Source organism: Zosterops lateralis, assembly GCF_965231275.1.
Source record: "Zosterops lateralis genome assembly, chromosome: 6".
NCBI lineage: Eukaryota > Metazoa > Chordata > Aves > Passeriformes > Zosteropidae > Zosterops > Zosterops lateralis.
In genome coordinates, this window is record NC_139761.1 from 14,568,464 (window position 1) to 14,588,194 (window position 19,731).

A 19,731-nucleotide genomic window follows, 5' to 3' on the forward strand; every position below is an offset into this window, starting at 1 on the left:
GGTCGGGGTGTCGCCCTGCCGAGGGAGACGGGAGCCCACAGCCCGGGTGCCCCAGGTGCGGGCGGAGCCGCTCCCCAGCGCACAGCTGGGGTCACGGCCGCGGCCAGGGCACGGCTCTGGCTCCGGACACCGCGATTGCGAGCCGGTGACTGTCAGAGGACTCGATTTAATGTATCCTCTAATGAGCTACTGTTGAATAACGTGGATGGGGCTTTTGGATAAATCATCTCCGAGATGCTCTCCTGCTCTGCCACAGGCTGTGCAGGCGGAAGGGATGCAAGCACCTGGCTCTGAATGTAGATCGGTATCGATGTAGTAGTTGTAGTTGTAGTTCCTCCAAAGTTATGTTTGCCCCTCACCAGGTAACTCCTCGTGATTGGAAAAGACGGCAAGATTCGATGGAAGAGGAATAAAAACAGCAGTGGTTTATGGGAGAACAACTTGTTTAATGCAACATACTGATCTTAATCAATAGCTCACATAATACTGTGATGTATCTTCATGCTCCATGAAAATAATAGACTTGAATCAGAGGTCATTATCTCTTCCTGTCTATGCATAATTATATTAAGGCACTGACTACTGGCAGAGCAGTGCAATTGCTGGAAATTAGTTTCAGTTTGGATTGATTATAGAAGATACATAATTTATCAGAAAAGAGAGTCAAATTAGCCATTCTTTCAGCTCTAGTGTATTAATGCATTTAGCTGCTAATGGAGTCGCTCCACATAATTTGGACCTGCATCATCCTAACCTCTGAAATTCAGATCTTGAGAATGGTCAGGGCTGTTGTTTCCAGGTTGCATTCCCCTTGGGTTTTGACAGTCTCTTATTGCATTGTAGTTCTATGTAGTTTCTGGCTTCTGTCTCAATCCCTTTCGATTCTCTGTGTTAACATGGCTGGCCTGCCTCTGTTGCTCAAAACTATAGTAATTAAACCAAGTTTAATCCTTAATTCATGGGCATTTGAGAGAAAGAATACTCAATAATTTGTGAGAGAATGGTTAATTTCCCTTTCTGGTACTTAAAATGCATGTATACAGATGCACACAGCCTTATCTAAAATTCCTGTAGTTGTGTAGGAGAATGTCATCCTACAGAGCAAATTCCTTTGAATGACGTTATGTTCATGAAAAAAACCTCCTGTTCTCTTCTTACCATCCAAGAGAAGTTTTGAAACATATATTGATTATCACCTTGCTTGGATTACTAAATGGGTTTTCAAGATGTGTCATGCCTCACATGAGCTCCTATAGGGCAGAAAAACCATTTGTTCTAAGGTGCTGCTCCAAATCAAGTGATAATAGCTGTCACAAAAGATATGATTTGTAATACATAGTTCTCACACTATCTTCTAGAGATGAAAAACATTTTACAGATGGCGAGTCTAATACTCGTGAGAGTGTGATTTTTGTCGCTTGGGAGCTTGGTGGCAGAGCATGATGCTTCTCTTCAGAACAGTTTCTTGTAAAATGGCAGCATATGCTCTATGCTCATATGTAGTAATTAAATGTGTTTCTGCTTTATAATTCAAAATTCATTCTCTCAAAACAATGCAATCTGAATCATTGCTTAGTATCATTGTCTGTCTGTTGCAGAATCAATAACAGCTTTGATGTGCTAGAAAGTCAAGAGTTTAGGATGACAAACTGGGTGAGGACAGCAGAGTTTCCATCAGCACCATCAGACCCCTCCACAGGGCCCTGGTGCCCAGAGCCACATGAAGGACCTCATGCAGTGATGGTCCCTGTCTGCTGCTGCATTTCCAGCTCCTGCAGAGCTCTCCTGTAACACCAGCTGTGTTTAGAGTATGGAGTGGATGGTTTGTCTTGTTTCAGAATGCTCCCATTCAGTGGGACATTTCGCATATGGGGAGGTGCCTCCTGGTCTCTGGGGAATCCATCATGTTAATATAGACCCAAGAAGGAGTAAGGAGAGGATGGGAGGCAGCAGCTAAATATTTGCAGACATGAACAACACATGCAAACACTGGCATGTCTGCATGCAGAGGTGGAGACTTCTGGGCTGATGCATGGAGACAGAGAAGTGTGAGGTGTGCAGGGCAGATAGAGACTGTACAGCCATACTGTCCAAGCCATCCTGCCCAGCCTGGAAGAGCTGCAAGAGCCCAAGTGCTGATGCCTGTGAGAAAGGGTCCTGAGCAGACTAACTGGTATTAAGGTTTCTGCAGGAAACATACAGACATCTGCTGTAGTAGTTTTCCATACCCTTTCTTTCTCCTTTTTTAAAAGTGAAAATTGTTTATTTCTCTTGAAAATGTCTTCATTATGTCTGAGCTAAGCTGTAAAGCGTTGCTGTCATAGAATTCTATTTGAAGATAGCATATGTTGTTTCAGTCTGTTGCATCTTCCCTCTCTAGTTTGGTTGTTCTACATCCAGGAAGAATCCAAGATGCCAATTACTGAGAAGTGTCTGCTCTTACGAAGATGCTTTTGCAGTGGTATGATCCCACTAAATTGAGAAGATTTGGTTGTTGGTGCATGTGCTGGCTGCAGAAGCAGCTTTAGGAACTATATGTTCTGTCATGTAACTATGTAACTAATGAGTGAAATTATGGCCTCTGTGGGTTTTTCAGCTTTTTCATAGGAAGACTAAAACTGACAGCAAGGGGTGAAATGTACTAAATGGGCTGGACTTCGGGGGTGGAAAAAAAATTATTTTACTAATGGAATTACATGTTGATATTTAGGCATCTAATGATAGGTTTCTATTTTCCCTTTCCATCAAGAGATTTTCTATTTTATTTTTTAAAGGGAAGTGAGATTTCAAAACTGTATCAGCTAAGTCATGCTAAAACCAGGTGCACTTCTTCCATTCTCAACAGAGGTGATTTCAGAGAACAGAAGCAGAAGTGACAATCTAATGGAGAAGAGGAGAGAGGAATATAAAGAAGGAATAAACACTAGGTGTGCTGATGCACAGACCAAGTTCCTCCTTCCTGGTCTGCTTAGTTTCTAAATGCATTTAATAAACTGATACCCTTGTGCTCTTTGTTCTGTTTTTATATTCTCCATAGTGAATTTCTCCACATACTGAGAGAGAAAAATGGAAAGCCTGCACAGAATGTAGGAGCACATTGTCATGCAGGGGAATGCTCAATAATTAATTTCCTGCCAGGAGATGGGTTTTTTCCTCTTTCTTTCTTTCGTTATAACACCATTGGGAACATTTTGTTACAATACAAGAATATTTTAAAATCTTCCCTACTGGAAGCTTCATTTAGGATCATCAAAAATATACTTCCTTATGTGGTGAATTGCACTTGCTAGAAAGAAGCAACATCCTCATCCTCTTTTAGATGATATGTTGGTTGTGTGCTTTGCAATAGTCTAAATGTCTGTAGAGTAGTACATATCTGTCCTTACATTGCTTGGAATGAAATATATAGATATGAATAATTGTGCAGTCAGATGTATTGTTCATCTCTGGCAAACAAGTGCTGCTAACACATCTTTAAAATAATTATGCTTTGAATGTTCATTTTGTATATTTCTAATAGAGCAGATAGGCTGGAGTGGTAGAACTCTACCATTCTCCTATCAGAGGACAAGTCGAGGTCCTGCTGCTCAAACTCACTCAAGGTTTGATCCGGAACTCACAGAAACCTGTACATGTTTGTTCCTTGGTTTCTGTAGATTTAACTGTTCTCTTGATTCTCATTCTTGCTCTGCTAAGGGGTGCATGGCCTTAAAAAGTATTTGGAGGGCTACACAGGACTTGTAGCACTAACAGAAATAATGGAGAAAAAAAAAAGGGTGACAGACTGGAAGAAATAACCTGAACAATATCAGCCCTGTTGGTTCCTTGCCATAGTTTATATCTCTGGGTGGATCACTTAGTCATAAAGTCCCAGCACTCTCTGATTTTGCTTGTCTTCCTGATTGGATCCGTGAGATCTAGACTTCATTAGCTTTGGAGAGTAGTAACTATAATTGTCACTAGCATGAATCTCAACATTTTATGAGGTAACAGATTCTGAAGCCTCTGTCTCAAGAAGTAATACAAATGCTTAACTCACAGAAGTTAACTCTGGCAGTGAGAGTATCTGTATATCTTTACTTTGCAGGGGCATCACTAATGGATGACCAAAGGCAGGTGCTATAGTCAGACTTGAAAATGTTTCTCTCTTTACTTTTCTTTTTATTTGTATACGAGACATATTTTTAATTACTTTTGCACTTGACTACAGAGAGTAATAGTTTTTCCTTTAATTACAAGATACAGCAGCATTCGACTTGTTTGCTGTAGTTTGACATGCTTTTCAAATACACGGAAATTTCACAAGTAGGAGGAAACCTTTTTAATGTATCCATTCATTGTGACAAAAGTAAGGTGCTGTAACTGTTCATTACTTTAACTCTTCTATAACTTGTAACCATACTCAGCAGGATTTCATTCTGCCTGTAGGCATGTTCATTTAGTGGAGTTCTTTGTAGATTCAGGTGACATTTGGAAAGTTTAAATTGCCAGGAGAACCTTAGGGAAAGCGCTGTACAGCTACAAAATGATCCCATTCTATATAAAAGTGAAGTTAAATAGGCCTGAGAATTATAAATGTGAACCACCCAAATAAAGATTCAGATCCAGGTATAAGAAGCCAAAGTTAATGCTGGAAACCTAAGTGTCCTAGTGGGGATGGTCTTTCTAAGGGCAGTCTCTTACCTGACAGTATTTGTCAGCAATGGAAGGAAGAAAGGAAGACTTTCCTGCTCCAGATGTAGGAAGCCCTGGCACTGAAATAAAGGAGCAGTAAGAGGTGAGACAAAGTGGAAATTGCATGTTTCAGCATGTAGTTTTGACAAGGTTAGTGCCTAATTTCTCTAACAAATTAGAAGTCTGGGCTCTCTGTCCCATTGAATGGATGAAATGACACCAGATTCAAATCATGCCCAGTAGCTCCACAGTCACATGAACTCACTTGTGCGCTGACACTTTGTCTTAAGAGAGACTCTGTTTAGCAGCTGCATGGACCTGACTCGAGGCATAGGGTTGATGAGCTGTCACTTACAGCACATCACCTTCTCTGTCTTTCCTGGGTGAGCTGTTGCTCAAGTGCTGACCAGGCTCAGCATTAGGGGAGCTGGTGAGACCTGAGATCACATCACTTGCCTGAAGTCGTAGTTTAAAAATTGCAGTCTTCAAAACACTGTGTTAAAACTAGTGATGATTTAAAAATATAATGGACTTTTCCTAGTTCTCCTGCTTGTTTTTGTTTTGTCCACTTGACTTGGACAGAACTTCAAACAATTTTCTTTTTCCTAAGGACAATTTCAAGGTTATGCCACGTGCCTTCTGAAGTACGTTTAGCATTTATTTTGAAAATATTACAAAGAGATGACTCGATTTCCTTTTTTCACTTTTAAAGACAGACTTCTGTTGGACTAGAAAAAGCAACCTTGGGCATTTTGGCTTGTCAGTGTCCATTTAGATGTTTGTTTATGTCCTAAGTTGTTGAACCTTGCGGTTGTTTCAGAATGATTCTTAAAGGGCATATGTCTAAAGGGAAAGAGCCAAATATCTGTCTTGTCATGTAGAAGTCAAAATGATCTCAAAAATGTATTCAGGAGTAGATATTATCAGATAAGCAATGAGATGTCAGTCAGTGCTGGGGTGGTGAAGGGCATCATGGCACCTTATAAGAAATAAGTGTTTTTTTTTCTACATGTCTCTGTACCTGTTATTCTATTTTTATATCTCCCCAACCAGTTAAATACAGGGGACTGTAGGTGGAGGATTGCAGGATGAATTTTACTTCATTGTAATTGCTGTATATTTCTGTGCAAAGAGCTGAGCTGTATTTTAGCTGCAGTTTGAGGCTGTACAGCCATAAATAAAAGTTTAAATCAGAATCTTCTAGGGATGGTAGTAATAGCAACAGCCTGGATTTCTACAGAGTGACTGCCTGTGGACCTGGAAGCTTTAAGCAGAGGATTTCTTTATAAAACCAGAAATCCCACTGAATCTGAATAGATGTTATCAAAAACACTTAAAAGATAACTCTAATCCTGTACTCATTACTTAATTTGATAGCATGATTCAAAACATATTTTTTACACTAATATAATACTTTGAGGGATTCTATTAACTTTCCACTGATTAATTTCAGACATAAATTAAAAAGTATTTTATGCTCTAGTATCTTGAAAGTTACTCCTGATGTTGGTCAATGTAGGTCAGACCAAATATTTTTGTGAAGAATGAGTTACCTTGGTTTTTATACTTTTAATATTAGCATCTCTTACTGTTAGCAGTCAGAAATTAGATCTTTCTAGACTTTCTAATTTGCTTCATTATGTTTTTCCTCTTGGTAGTGTAATTGGCTGTATAACTCCTGTTGTTTACAAAATAAATCCTCATTAAATATATTGTCACAGGGTTAATTTTAAAAACAAAATTTGTATTCCAGTCCTCATTATATTTAATGCATTCATCCTTTTGTATCTTCATTTTATCAAAATTAAGACTGTGGAGATGAGTGCATTTTGTAGTGTCCATTACCAGGAAACATGTCTGTTTAGATGCTCCATGTGCCTGAGTTCCTCTTGAGCCCTGCTAAGGTCAGAGGTGCTTTATCCATACCCATGGAATGGCCCAGATGCATTTTTACTCATCCAGTCTGCTTTTCCTAAGTTTTTTTCAAGAGACCACATAACAGTGCATTAAACCCCTGATGACTGGGGGGCCATGTGTTATTCAGATGTTGTGAGAGTCTCATCACAGCCTGAAGTGTCCATTTCACAGGACTCCAGCTGAAGCTCTGAACTGCAGCCAGAGCAGAGGGAGCAGTTACATGCACAGGCTGTTTTTCTGTTGTGCACTAATGGCCAGATAGAACCATCTGTCTTTTTGAAGAACCCCCTAATGTATGTCAGTAGGTATTTGGTGTATTCAGCCAGGGTAGTTCACAACTGAGGGCTGATTATGCTTCTCTTGGCTCAGTGAGAAATGGGAAGGGCAAGAGAGACCTGGCTCTGTGACAAGTGAAAGCAATGCCAATGAAGATAACTTAAAATCTGATCCTTCATATGACTGCATCTGGACACATGATTAAAGTTTTCTGGCTCTTAACTGATGCTCATGATAAACATGAACTGCAGTTGTAACTTAATAAAGATACAGCATTTATAAATAACGTAGTATGAAATGTCTTCTTCAGACTTATTGTCTTAAATACAAGGAATGAAACATAAATCTGTCTGGGCTGTTTGCCCAGGGAGTAACAAGGCAAACAGGAGCAGGCCCATGGGGAAGAGCGTGTTCCTCAGAAACCCAGATAGTGCAGGAGGGACTGTGGCCAGCACTTGCGCGTCATACTTAAACTTGGTGAGACATAAAAATCCTGGTCAAATGAGATGATCTTTCAGAGACAAAATTTCCACTGGCTCTCCCTTTTTGATAAGGTACTCCATAAGCCTGTTTCTGGTACAAAACCTGAGTGATTCCAAGAGTAAGAGACAAGAGAGCTGGGAAACATTTGGTTCCTCTCCTTGTTCTCAGGTTTCAGGCTGTGTAGGGGACTTCCTGCCCTGATGATTAATGCCACTGAACAACATTTAGTTCTTGTTGCTCTCATTTTTTTCCATTTTTGTTTGGTTTTCTTGTTTGTTTGTTTTGGTTTTTGTTTGTCTGTTTGTTTGGAGTTTTTTTAAGATCTCTCAAGACAAGGGATGATTTGAAGTTTAGACTCTTGCCTGAGTTCTTCTGTTTTTTCCCATTATAAAGAGTTGTTAAGGGACCTAACGTTGGTTAAAAGAACTCGTGCTCAGTCTTCTTGCAGAAGTTGTTTGGTTATTGACATTGGAGAGAAGACAGAGTATGAATTTTTACTGGCTAAACTGCATTTCTTCTTGTGGAGGTAGGCAGTCTTTTTGATGTATTCAGTGTTGGCCTTTCAAAACTTTAAAACATGTGTTTCCTTATTCTTATCAGAAGGATTAAAGAAGATAGGAGACCTTCATTCAACAACTGTGTGTATGAAGAGGAAGCACCATGTTCTGGTTGCTAGCACAGCTAAGGGATGCTGTAAAATCCTTTGTCTAAGCTGCAGCTCATGGTATCACTCATCATGAGTTTATTTTAATTTAAGAATTTGGAGGTTGCACCAGTGTGACTCCTGTGAAGTCAGGAAGTGGTTGATGTGTTGACCCTGGTGATGGGAGCCCATTTCTGCAGGAGAAGGACAGTGCACACTTCCTGTCCACACCCAGGCAGAGCCAGGAGGGGCCATTCTCAGGTGCTGAGAGATCCCCGTGTAGTGAGGAGGTCTGGGAAGCTGATATCCATCTATTTCAAAACTGTTTGGAAACTAATTAATACAGCAAGTTGTATTCAGATTTTGTTTTAACTAGTTAGATCTTAGTACTTTTCAAGTCCTTGACAGCCTTTAATTTTTGGAAAGGTGAAAGCATTATTTCATTGCCCATCCCACAGATGGCTCTAGAGCAGTTTTTTCCCATGCAGGATCTCAGGCTTTTTTCATGCATAGTGATTCCTTTGCTTTTCTGCTGACACTGATTACGAAAGCCAGTAGCAGAGGCAGTCTGGATGCCCACAGCAAGCACTGATGAGACCCCCTTGCTGCGTCACTCGAGCCAGTAAACAGCTTTGTCATTTGGGCACTTAATTATGAACTGAATGTTCACTTGACCTCTTATATTCTCATTTCACTAATGAACCAAAGCTTAGGAAGAGTGACTGACTTCAGAGCTGCAGCAGTTGGGGCTCTTTGAGCCAAAGTTTCCACTCATTTCATTTATCATACTAATGATCAGTTTTGGAGCCTAAACACAGGAGCTGCATGGAAAATACAGCGTAATGTGCTAATGTGATGGCCACGTGACAGAGAGATTGGCTGGGGCTGCCCACTTCTTCTTGGCTTTCTAGTCCTGCTACACAGGTGTATTCTTGCATGCAGCATCCTTAAAGAAGAATGAAGGGGCTGTTATGGATGTGGAAGTAGCGTTTAGGAATCTTTGGTTTTACAGAGAGGGTCCAAACTTGAGTTCTGGTACTCAGATAATATTGATGCCCTTGGGCTGGCTTTCTTACTGATTTTTCTTTGTCTTGACTAAAACTGAAATGTGTTCCTACTGCATTCTATCAGGGATTTATTTCTGGTTTTTTAATGTTTGGGTGTCTTACGGTTTTAGTGTGTTTCTCTAGATGACACCCTTAAGTTAGGTTTGAGGATAAAAGACACATGAATTGATTTCAAAGTTAGGCAGACAATCGAATGACATGCTTTTCTATGTATGAACATGGAAAGTGTTGGTGGAGCAGGCCTTAAATCTTGTTACTCTGTTTTCAAGGTGACCATTGGAACTACCTGATCAAATTCCTTTCTTCCCATATTCTTCTCTCCTTCACTGTGTTACAGCAAAAGCTAACAATGTCCCCTAACAGTGCATGTGAACTCTAACACACATATACTGCCTTCTCCATAGTAAACCTTTACAAAGCTGATAATTTCCATGAAGCTACAGACCCATCTTTCACCCCAGCATGTGGTGTTCTCATGTTTGGTGGCAGGTGGTTCCCCTCTGGGCTTGCATGTGCTTGTTGGTGTTCTGTGCTGTGCACACCAGTTGGTACGAAGGTTAACTGCAGTCACATTTCAGTTTGGCTTGACTTGGGGTGTTTTAAATGCAAGAAGAACAAATTGTTTGTAGAATGAAATAAACCTGCTTTGCTCTACTTTTTCCCCATTTGTGAAGATGTATTTTTTGATGTCTCATGTTGATCATCTCTATGAGTTACTAGTTACCATCTTAAAGTAGAAACTCTTTTTTCCTCTAAGGGCTTTGGAATTACCTCAGTTAAGATCCAAATTAGCTGTGCTCCCTCTGGCTCTTTGTACTATTCTTTCAGTTCACTGAGTTTGTTACAGAAGTTTTGTTTATTTTGTTTTGAGTATGTGTTTCTAGAAAGAAGATAAAGTGAAGCTGGGGAAGGAAGAAAACTTCCTGCTAGATGGAGGAGGGTAATTAATGATGAACATCTCCAGGAACTATAATTTGTTTTCTTTGAGAAATGTATGCTAATAAAAGCTTTCTGCTTGCATGCATAAATGAATCAAATTAAATTTTATCCCAGCATGAACTTGCTGTCAATTCATGCTCTTCAGTTCAGTTCTCAGAATCATCCAAATTTTTTTTAACAAAGAGCAGTGCTATATCCATTATCCTAAAACTCTGTCTGCCTTGTGCACAGGTCTGAAAGAGCTTGGTGGGATAGAGAGGAAGACCAAGGAAGAGATTGCTAAGGGCATGGATGAGGCATATTTATCTTGTGTGAATGTAAGGAAATACGTATTGAAGGATGTGTGTCTGCCCTGGGTGATCATAGGAATGAATATGTTCTGCAAGAGAAAGAAATCAGAGAGTTAATAAAAACAAAATTAGAAATAGGACAGCAATCAGATTCTGTGTTTTCTTACTGCAAAGGTCACAGAGGAATGAGGCAATTAATTGCCTAACCTTTAAATGTGGTTTATAATGAAAGCTCTGCCATATCTGAGAGCATAAGCTGCCTTGAGTTGAAGCCAGTTGAAGCTGCTGTCTTGTGGAGTTACAGTTTGATAAATAAGCCATTCTGACCTGCTCCTGGAAGATTCCTTTCTTTCTTTGTTCTCTATTCCCAGTTTCTCAAGCTCTTTGGTGTTTGTTTGGTCATCTCCATCTAGGCTTGGTTTCATTGCAGGAGCAGAGGAAAGCATTGCTGTTTATTCTCATTCTTAGAGGTGAGTTATTAATACTAAGAGGAATGAATAAATGACAGGTGTTTGCTGAGCACTTTCCCCCCACCTTCTCAATCCTTCTTCCCACCAGATCATGGGAAGTGCTGAGGCTTGGTAAGTCCTGAAATAGCCCCAGGTCTTCCCTGGGCAGGTTCTTCCCACTGCACACAGGCACTGCCTTGCGATCAGCGTGTGCGTAGGAGCTGATCCATCGCCTAAGGCTTCTTTGGGAACCCCAAAGAACAATAATATCCTGTTGACTGGGATTTTACTATTTATATCCATCAGCTGAGCAGCCACCTCCTGTGTCTGCTCCTTAGTTACCAGTCTGTAAATCTGTCTTTAGACCACATTGTCTACTGTATAGGTGACAACATGATTTTCAATTTTAGATGGATTTGCTTGAGACACATATAAGAGCAAATATATCAATGATGAAAGGCATCAACTTTTCTTGTTTTGGTGACCTGTTCACTTTTTGGACATCAGACAAAGAGACTGGCAGGAAGGTAATGTGAAAAACAAGGGCTTTCATTAGGAAACAGTCAATAACAAGAGGAAAACAATCAGATCCCTTATAGGTATGTTTGTGAAAAGTGCTGACATACACCTGTCAGATTAAAGACTGAATCCTGCCACCCACATACTGTCCTGGCAGTTTATTTCTTTCCCTTCCCCCCCGCCCCCCTTTTTTTTTTTTTTTTTTTTTTTTTTCTGCAGCAGATTTTCAGTCTTCTTGAGTAGAAAAGGTGTCATTTTCTTCCAGAAAAACCCTTCTCTGGCTTTGAAACATAAGGAAAACCTGTCAAATTTAGCCTGGTGTTTTCTAGGCTGTTTTTTCAAATGTGAGCTTTTTAAGAGAAGCTGTACAATTTACTTTGAAGAGAAAAAATACAGTTTAACCTGTGGGAGTTAGCTAGAGTGAAGTGAAAAGAAAGCAATTCTTTTACTGCAAGCTTTTATGAAGTTTTTTGAGGCTCCTATCAGAAAATAGAGTATGCTAATAATGGAATTTAGTTATAAAATCCAACTGCTTTGGCTCCCGTATGGATAAACCCATCGTGGACAGAGGGGGTTAAATCTGATCTGGATCAGAAAGAGTCATTCCTCCTCATTGGAGCTAATTTTAATGGTTTGAATGCAGAACACTTGTTTCTGTAATTTTGCTTTTGTGCCATCCTTCATGACCAGAGACCGGTTCTTTTTTGAAGACCTTGCTAGTATCCACCAAGAAGAGGCACCATATAGCTCTTGGCTTCCTGGTTCCTTTTCTGCACGTTGGAATGTGATGGTTCTGCCCATCTCCCTTCTGTGCTGTCACTCTCCAGCTCTGCCTTTTGAGGTTTTCCAGTGCATATATATTCTTCCTGTTAAGGTACTGCAAGCAAAATACATGCCATATTCAGCAGTGAGAAGTGAACTAGAAATACTCAGAGAAACCAGTATATTTTCTGAAATTATTTTTTAATTATAGTGAAAGCTTTGTGCTTATAGAAAGTTTGGAGTATTTTTGGTACCATCTGGATACCTAAGCTTGGACAACAAATCACTTTTGACATAATGACGACAGTGTATAATACTGTGTTCTTCTAACCCATGTCTCATTAATGTGGAAGCACATGGATTTTCCTGCAAAATGTGGATTCACCATCTGTGCTAGTATTCTTTGCATGAAGTGAAAGACTGTTCTTTGTGTTGTGATTGCAATAGAGCCATTCTGCTTTCACTGCCTTTTCTCTTGGACCAAATGGAGAGGTCACAGAACAAAATAAATCTACGCCAAACACTACTTACTGCTAATGCTTATCTACCTTACATCCAGTGTGGGAGCTACCAACATTTATTAAAGGTGGAACTCACAGATTAAGTGACATTTTAATGTTGTTCCCACTTTCTCTTCTTTATGCTTTGACATTCATTGGCTTATTTGAGCTGGAACCTCTGGCCTTGGAGAAACTGTGAATTCCTTGTATGCCTCTTGTAGATGTCAAAACTTAAGGGACAGCAGCATTAAGAGATAAAATGTTATGGGCAGATGTGTTGCAGCTTGGTTTGAATCATGCTGCACAGCAGTTATAAAGTAGCTTAGAGGTTATCTGCCTGTAGAGCTGGGATTGGCATTTTAGTCTGATCTAAGACTGGGGATCCTCAGCTTCACTGTACTTCACCATTGATGTCTGAACTGCTATTTAAATTCTCCTGCCTTCATTGTGACTCTTTTTATATTTATGGAATAATAGTTAAGATTCTTATATAGAAGGTATTGCAGAGCAGTCTGTCTTTTAACCATTATGTAATTTGAAGTATTACAAAAAAAGTGTTTTATGTGCTCTGAAACTTTATACCACTATCAGATTAACTGATAGCTTCATTCATACTCACAAGCTAGTACTGATGGTTTCCCCATGAAACCTGTCAAGCCCAGGGATCTTTGATCATCTTAGTCTTTCTTCATCTCTGTCAAGTTCTTCTTTTTCATACTGTAGACGCTGAGAAATAGATGGAACATCTTTAAGTAATAAAATAAATATATTAGCAGTAAAAATTTAATCTTCTTCAGTAAATTAATTGGTGTAGTATGACTGAGCAAAGAACTATTAAAGGACATATTCTATTTTCTTGTACTTTAGTAGTTTTACTTCTGCAGTCTCATGGAGATAAGCTGCTTTATAGAAGATACAGGTTTGTGTTTTATTAATTAACTTTTATGGTAATTTTGATACATCAGTAAATAACACCAAAGGAGAAGGAAAGAGCTCTAAAAGAGGGGTTTTTGTTGATGGATTCAGAGTATCAGTTGAGGGGTTAGACTTCTCTGAGGACACTGCAAGGGAAGACAGAACAGCAAGAAGATGCTGAGGCTGGAAGGGGACTGAAGGGGCTGGAAGCTGGACAAGCTGATGGAGAAAGAAGGTGCCTGATTCCTGTGCTTTGGGGGCAAGTCCATCTTTCTGCAGACACAGTGAACTCTTACTGGATTTGGTAACAAATTTGAAGCAGTAGTAGCAAAGCTTTTCTTAGGTCCTTAATGCAAAATTCTGGTGAAGGTTTAACAAAGAAGAGCAGTGGCTGGTGGTGGTCAGCAGGATAATATCAGAGAATTGCCTGGAGTAGCATTTTCAGAAATGAGAGAATGTCAGTAGGAGAGACTTGAACATGTAGGTAGAAAAACCCTATGATTTTGCCTGCTGGAATGAAAAAATCCAAAGCTGCTCCACAGGGGATGTGGAGGAGGACGTAGTTATAACATAGGAAGATAAAAGATTTTGATGCTTTGTTCATGACTTAAATCCACCAAACCATGCACTTGTGCAAACTTCAGTAACTCTAAGCTGTTAAGCTTGCCTTTATCCTTCCTACTTGCCATATGAATTTCTTTGCCTGCAACTGGGATTTGATCTTGCACCCACTGAATTTTTTGCCATTGAGCTCAGTGAGGCTAAATCTGGCTACTGCAGTGGAGAAACTGCTCATCTCTGCCTGTCTCTCATGTACAGAGTTGAATGCTAAGGCTCTGAGCACACAGTGAGGGTCCTCCAAGGGCTGCAGGGTGGCTGCAGCCAGTTTATATAAATGTATCTGCCTGCAGTTCAAAAACCTGAATGTACAGAACTACATACCAGAATTAAACCTAGATCCTCAAATCAGCCTGATAATCCCTTGCACCTGTCCTGGGTTGGAATGTTGCCAGGTGAGCCAGCAGCACACCTGTGCAAGAGGGGTGATGTGGAACCCCTGGGTGGATATTGCAATGCTTTATGCATTCATTTGCCTGGCTGTAGGAGTCATTCTTATGGCTTCTGGCCTATTTCTCAGCAAAGCAATTAGCAAGTCCGAAAGGTCTTGCCTCAAGGCTTTCACAAGCCATGAATTATGCATTTTATTCTGTATCCTGCCTTTCCATTCTCTAACATGCTCTTTTCGATCATGTAATGTCTTATTTTCCCCTCCCATAAAATCTGACAGCCTGGTGCCCAGAGCAGAGGCAAAGGAAAGCCTTTTCATCATCTATTTCCAACATACAACTTCTTTAGTTGGTTGGCTGGTTGATTTTTTTTCAGGTGGTGTTTATGAAAGAAAGTGCTCATTGCAGACAACGATATCTTTAGGCTATTCAGTGCCTTCCCTTCTGAGAGCAATACCAATCTGCTGGGCATTCAGCAGCAACAGCTGCTGCCCACCTGCCACCACTGAAACCCAGGTTTAGCATTTATTTACAGCACCGTGGAGCCATAAAAGTGGCCACTGCCACTCTGGTCTGGTGCAGCTAAGGAATAACATAGGCTGCATCAACATGAGTACCTTCAAAAGTTAATGAGAATTAACTTCCCTGAAGGTCAGCCTGGATGCTGGTGTAATGGTTCCCCTGAAGAATGAAGGTGGCTCTGCCTCAGCTGTTCATAGTTAAATGTAAACTGAATTCCATTGCATGCTTGAAGTCGACCCCTTACAACAGAAGTGGATGCAGAGAAAGCAGTGAGGGTGGCAGAGGACCCTGAATCCACAGAGTTGGGCCAAGCTGTGCTACTTTGTACCAGGATCAATCTCTGTGGAGCTGGGCTCACTCACCGCTGCTGATGCTGGAGGCTGTGCTGGGAGGGGCAGGCAGAGGAGAGCTTTGGCTGGAAGGGCTGAGCACAGAGCCCTGTCCTGCTGGAGCACTGGGGCTCATTTGTCTGTAATTCTGGTTTTGGCTTTTGACATTGCCTTGAGGCAGGGAGGAGGAGTTAAGTGGCTACTCTAAACAAAAATAGGCTAGGAATTAATTTCAAGAGCATTTTCCTGCTTTTCTGTCTCAACAAGAAGCTCACTGGGGATGCCTGAGCTGCTGTTAATAACAAGGATGCTGGAAAGTCACCACATGCATGTGGGTATATTTATTCTGCAGCTGACAAAGCAGGGTTATATACTTAATAGCTATATACCTATAGTGGTTCCTGGAAGCAGTTTATTAGGCCTCTCCAGACTTGGAGGATGCTCCAGGGAAAATGCCTACATGGCCCCATGGCTATACATTACCTGTTCATCTGCTGATCCACTGGATGCAATTATTCCTCCAGCCTCAAAGAAAATACCCTCCTAATTGAATTCCGTGGTATTGAGTGTGGAATGAAAGATGATTTTCAGCCACTTCAGGAGCTTGCTGCTGCCTCCTCTCAGGAGTCCCCAAGGAACCTGCACGCCTGCAAGGGAGCCAGCTAGTCTCTCACATCACTTATTTGGCATACAGACCCACCCACTCTAGTGATGGTAATTCTGGGCAGTGTCAGCTGGGAGGTAATTTGGTCCCAAGGCCCATCATTTTGCTGCTGGGGATTCTCCGTGGATGCTGGGATTGCAGGGGGTGGGGGCGAGGGAACTCACAGATTCGAAGCCTGTGCTGGCCAAATTGCACAAGCTGTGTTTCCAGTACCAGTGTTCTCATGCCTTCTTTGCCCTTCTGCACTGAACATCTTGCTTAGTTAACAAAATCAATTACAAGCTGAGGCTGCTCTTGGACTTCCAGTAAATGTTCAATTTAATTGCTAGGATGAGAAAGATTTGAGTAGTGAATTTAGTGCCATGATATAAGCAAGGCAAGGTTTGTAGGGAGAGGTAATGCCTTTCTTAGGCTGGCTGATAAGTTGCTGTGTTGTTTTTCCTGATCCTGTTTCCTGGCCTAGTGAAAACTCTCACCTCACCTCAGATGTTTTTTGGTGGCATGCTTATCTGAGCAACAGAAATCAATTACATTAGCCTAGTGCAAGTGGTCATGTTTCCAGACTGCAGAAACAAACAAGTTCAACGTTAATTCGTATAAATCCAGTTTATTTATTGTCTTGCTTATATTGCTTTTTTATCTAATTTGTGACCATTAAGAAAATAATTAGGTTCTTTCATTTTTACAGGGTAATCTCTTGAAAGTACATCATTGTACATTCAACAGCTTGGCTACAAATAAGTGAGATTACAGCAGTGAGTGACTGAGAATTACAAGTAACTAAAAGCCAAGGCCCAGCCTGACTGCAGATGCAAAATGTGAAATTTGGCCTTGAGAGGTAGTAAATGGATAAATTAAACTACAGCTGTAAGCAGGAGAACACAGTTTAGCTGTACTGCCATAACCTGAATTTTCTCAGTGATGCCCAGTCCCTGAACAAAGTCAACCATCTGTGCTTCATGGTAAAAAGCAGCACATAAAATACCTACCCAGTCTGCAGCCTGCTTGAAATCCCAGCATGTATAATGTATCAAAACAAGAAGTTTCACTGCTTGAAATGCAAATACTACAATTTATATATACATTTTCCCTAGTTTATTTGACTCTGTAGGGCGAGGCCTATTTAAACTTCATCCTCCCTTAGCTTATTTATGCATGGAAAGTCCTTGAGGAGTTCTTTAGGGAGGAGGCATGAGCGAAGGCTGGGAGATGCCTGAGTGTTTCCTCAGCCATTGCCAGGCTGTCAACATTGTCCTGGGATCATTCATTCCCAAAACCAGTGTTAGGGTTTAATTCACCTTTGCTGTTCTTGCAATGGCTAGCAGAGCAAAGTGGAAATATATTTTAATTTACTAAAGCAAGATTTGAGATACTAACAAGAACCTCATGTCTGGGACGACACTTGTGTAAACAGTAGGGAGATTGATTGAACTGCTCACTTCCCGAGTACTTCAGCAAATGTTTCCTTGATCAGTACAGTCTACTCCTATCTCTAGTCACCATGGCTGCTGGTATTACATGCCTGGAAGGTCCCTCCTGTTGACTTAGCCCTCATTAAAGCTGTGCCTTTCTCACAGCTGTGACTCCTAATGACAAACACTTTGAGTTGTGGCACTTTGCAGGGGCTGGATGTGATCCCTGAACCGAGCTGCCCAGTCTCATAAGACTCCCGGGAATCTCTTTACAGTTTTGGCTCACTGGGTGGCATTTCTCTTCAGCCCAAACCAGCTGGAAGTTGGACCTTCTCAGCTGGTCATGTAGGCTTCCCCTGCAGCCGTGACTTCTCCCTGGGTTTGATGGTTATTTGCAGTGCATGAGAACTTGAAATGCTAAATACCAGGATCGGAAAGCACTCTCATTTGCTGTGAGACTCAATTTCAGCCTCTGCTGTAAGTCTGCAGACACAGAAAAAGGTTTGCGGCCAGCAATGTAAACACTGCAGTGTAAGCCCTGCAGCTACCGAGGTGGCAGGACTAGCAGGGGGGAGACAGAGGTTGCCTCGATTTCCTTCTGACAGGGTCAGCAAACACTAATCCTTCTCTGCCAGGGGAAGGTTGCTCTGTTTCCTCGTAGGGAGCCCTTGGTCACGTCAGTCCATGTTTATGCACCAAGCACAGTATGAGAGCACATAAAAGAGCAGTGTTGTCAGCTGAGCACCCCCCTGCCCTATACAAACACTGCTTTGTTTAGCCAGCTTGTCATTTCTATTTCATTTTGGTAGGATAAACTCCTTTTCTTTTTCTTCTGTGGTGTTGGTAGAAGACTGTGTTCCATCTATTGGTTGCATGTAGTACTTGCTCACTGTGTCTGCCTTAGACACCTCCAGGTTTGTACATCTGCACCATCCCAGGTGAAGACTGCAAGAGGCAATTCCCCTGCCCCCCTGTCACTGTGTATTCTGAACTCAACCTGAACTGCTTACCCACATTCCTGGTTTTCTTACTGAGTGCAGATTGAATATCAACTGCTTAGGCACAGGTTAAACTATCTGTTATAATTGAGTCCATTAAGTTAGTGCTGAATTATCAGGACAATTAAGTGAAAAAGCCCTTGGTTATGATTGCTCATGTAGGCCCAAAGAACATTTTGCTCTGGAAAAAGAACAACTCTACCAAGTCTGAGTTTCTGTTTCAAAGAAACTTGTCGGATGATTGCAGTTTTTTGATTGTTGCTTCATTCCCTTGGCCTTCTCCATCCCACCAGCTTGATTTCACTAATAAATATCACTAAATAATCTCTAAAAATCAGAGTGCTGATACCTGTCCTTGCAGAGAGGTCATTGCTTTTCTTTGTAAAGGATGCAAATGTAGAGCAGAAGGTAACTCTAGTCCTTTCTCCCTGAAAAAAAATATCCAAGGTCAAGGAGAGAATTTTCATGTGCAGAACTTAAAAATAATACTGAAAACATAACTTAGTTGTAGTCATGCTACCTGTTTTTAAAGAACCATTGAAGTGGTATTGCAAAAAAGCCCAAGCAGTGAAAAGCCCCCCAACAGTCGTTTCTGTAGGTGCCGACCTTTCAAGAGCTGCCCTGCTACAGACTCCGTCACTGCTACCTTGGCATGGTGTGCGACCTTGGACATGTCTGAACTATGCTGAGCTTGTCTGTAAAGAGATGGGAAGTACTTCAGAGTAGAAGCTTTGTGTGTGTGTGTGTGTGTGTAGCTATGCAGTCTGGATCAAACTCTCTTTGCTTTTAAGTTGTGCTAATAATTAACCCTCAGCTTGTAGTAACTATCCAGCATAATGATAACCACACTGCTGGCTCCTGTCCACAAGGTTATTGGGTATGTACTGCACAGCATATCCCTTCCCCTCTGTGTCTGGGAGCTGGTGTCTGTGAACGTGAATGAATGTGAAAGAGTCTAAATTAGGCACACTTGTCAGTATCTTTTTCCAAATTCTAATGCTTTATAGGTACATACCAGTTCATCTGTCCTTTGACCTGTTATGTCAGGCTTGAGAATTCTTGTTGCAGAGACTTCATAAAGCTCTTGTGCACACACTGTGGGCTGTGTTCTCATGTTTGTGTTAGTGGTGGTGCTTTTTCATGTTAAACTGGTTTGACCATAAACTGTATGAGATTAAGTCCACATCTGTTTTATCTAGATTGTTTTTTTCCTTCTTCTGTGTTATGTGATGGTGGCTAAGCAAAACAGCAGTTGAGTCTCTGTGTTGCTAATCACCCTTTCTGTTCAATTCCTTGAGGTATGGAGGATGCAAACAGGCAGCAAGTGTGTTCATTTCTGCCAATCACTGATACTTTGGCAGCTCA

The 19,731-nt window shown here is 41.1% G+C and overlaps 1 protein-coding gene across 2 annotated transcripts in view; it reads left to right on the forward strand.

The window, feature by feature from the left end:
- CLMN (calmin) overlaps nucleotides 1-19,731 on the forward strand; it is a 68,711-nt gene that overhangs the window by 508 nt on the left and 48,472 nt on the right. The window lies entirely within an intron of this gene.